Source organism: Tamandua tetradactyla, chromosome 5, assembly GCF_023851605.1.
Source record: "Tamandua tetradactyla isolate mTamTet1 chromosome 5, mTamTet1.pri, whole genome shotgun sequence".
Taxonomy (NCBI): Eukaryota; Metazoa; Chordata; class Mammalia; order Pilosa; family Myrmecophagidae; genus Tamandua; species Tamandua tetradactyla.
The window spans coordinates 69910213-69912895 of NC_135331.1; the positions used below are offsets into that span (position 1 = coordinate 69910213).

The window sequence follows — 2683 nt, forward strand, 5'->3', positions numbered from 1 at the left end:
ATATGCACATCAGAGAGGCCCAGCAAACTCCAAATAGAATAAATCTGAACAAGTCCACTCCAAGACACATACTAATCAGACTGTCAGTGTTGAAGAGAAACAGAAAGTCTTGAAAGCAGCATGAGAAAAACAATCTACTACATGCAAGCAAAAACACATAAGACTGACTTCAGACTACTCAACAGGCACCATGGAAGCAAGAAGACAGTGGTACAATATTTTTAAGATCTTAAATGAGAAAAGCTTTCAACCAAAAATTCTTTATCCAGCCAAGTTATCCTTCAGAATTGAGGTAGAGATTAAAATCTCCAAAGATAAAGAAAGATTGAGAGAACCAGTCAACAAGAGACCAGCCCTACAAGAAATACTAAAGGGAGCCCTGTAAGCTGATTAAAAAGACAAGCGAGGGAGGACTGGAAGAGGGCACAGAACTGGAGAATATGAGTAAAGGTAATTTAAAGGAAAAGAGAGAAGGAAATTAATATACATTCTGACAAATAAAAACTAAAGGACAAATAGTAGAATCAAGAACTGCTTTTACAGTAATTACTCTGAATGTTAATGGACTAAACTCACCAATTAAAAGATACAGACTGACAGAATGGATTAAAAAAACATAATCCATCTATATGCTGTTTACAAGTAATGCATCTTAGACTTAAGGACACAATTAGACTGAAAGTTGAAGGATGGAAAAAGATCTTCTATGCAAGCTGTAACCAAAAGAAAGCAGGAATAGCTATACTGATATCCGACCAGACTTTAAATGTTAAGACATCATATAAGACAAAGGACACTACATATTAATAAAAGGGACAATTCACCAGGAAGAAATAACAATCATAAATGTGTATGTTCCCAATCAAGGAGCTCCAAAGTACATGAGGCACATATTGAAAAAACTGAAAGGACCTATAGACATATCAATAGTAATAATGGGAGACTTCAATACACCACTCTCCACTATAGATAGAACAATCAGAGAATCAACAAGGAAATAGAGAACCTAAACAATAAGAAATGAATTAGATCTAATTGACATATATAGATCATTACATCCCATAATACTAGGATACAAATTCTTCTCTAGTATACATGGAATGTTCTCCAGGATAGATCACATACTATAGAAACTCATAGATTTTCTATAGATTTAATAAGATTGAAATTATTCACAGAAATAAACAAACTGGAGAACAATAACAACAAAGAATCAACAAAACTAAAAGTTGGTTCTTTGAGAAAATTAGTAAAATTAATGGTCCCTTAGCTATACTAACAAAGAAGAAAAGAGAGAGGACACAAATAAATAAAATCAGAAATGGGGGGGGATTGTTACTATAGATCATGAAGAAATTTAAAAAATCATAACAGAATATTATGAACTATATGCCAACAAACTAGATGACTTAGATGAAATGGACAAATTCCTAGAAACACACGAATGACCTATACTGACTTGAGAAGAAATAGAAAATCTCAACAAACCAATTACAAGTAAAGAGATCCAATCAGTCATCAAAAAATCTTCCCACAGAAAAAGCCCAGGACCTGATGGCTTCACAGAATATTATCAAACTTTTCAAAAGGAACTGACACCAATCCTGTTGAAACTCTTCCCAAAAAATGAAGAAAAAGGAATGCTACTTAAGTCATTTTATGAAGGAACCATCACTCTAATACCAAAATCAGATAAAGACCATACAAGAAAAGAAAACTACAAACTAACCTCCCTAATGAGCATAGATGCAAAAATTCTTAACAAAATACTAGTAAATCGTATCCAGTGCCACATCAAAAGAATTATACATCAGCAGCCAGTGTCCCTCCCTCCCTCCTGGCACTTGGTGCCATGCTGCCACTGCTCACCACCCCACCACTGCTCACTGAGGTACTGTGCCAGTCTGTGGAATAAGGAGGCCATGGAGACCCTCTGCTGCCTGTGCTTGGGGGCGGGGAGTTGTTTAAGATTATGTCAAAGAGATGCTTCTTCATATTTAAGTTTCACCAAAACACTAACTTGAAGAGAATAAGTGGATTTTGCACCAAACCACAGGAAAGTCCCAAGCCCAATCCCACTCTTACAGCCACAGACCAGCACAGTACCTCAGTGAGCAGTGGTTTTGTGCCATTACACAAACATACCAATTGGGAGAGGAAGATGCTGATATGGTCAGGTCACTTCAAAAAGGAAGATGAAATCCCTGAGGCTATCTTGTTTGAGATACTTGATGCTGCAAAGAACAAGTTCTGGGTAAAGATCTGCTATTTAATGATTCCCCTGACAGTGGGAGGATGCATCTTGATGATTATTGAGGGAAAGAAGGCTGCCAAAAGAAATGAATCTTTATCAAGTCTGAATTTACAAAAGGAATCTCACCTGGGAGAGGAAGCAGCTATGAAGGATAAAACAGAGTAGCAGAGATACCTATGTTGGCTGGATTTTGAAAATCCCAAAGAAATGTTGCAGCAACAAGATTGATTAGGAAAGAATTTGGTATAACGATCCATTTCATAAAAGTATGGCGAGTATCACCAACTCTGCAAGTGAAATCATTGCCCTCCCCTCTATGTGGGACATGACATCCAGGGGTGCAAGTCTCCCTGGCAACATGGGAGAGGACTCCCAGGGATGAATCCAGACCTGGCACCGTGGGATCAAAAATTCCATCCTGACCAAAAG

The 2683-nt window shown here is 37.3% G+C and overlaps 1 pseudogene; it reads left to right on the top strand.

The window, feature by feature from the left end:
* Positions 1-1922: 1922 nt before the first annotated feature.
* Positions 1923-2419, top strand: LOC143682501 (protein FAM162A pseudogene; annotated as a pseudogene).
* The last annotated feature ends 264 nt before the right edge of the window (positions 2420-2683 follow it).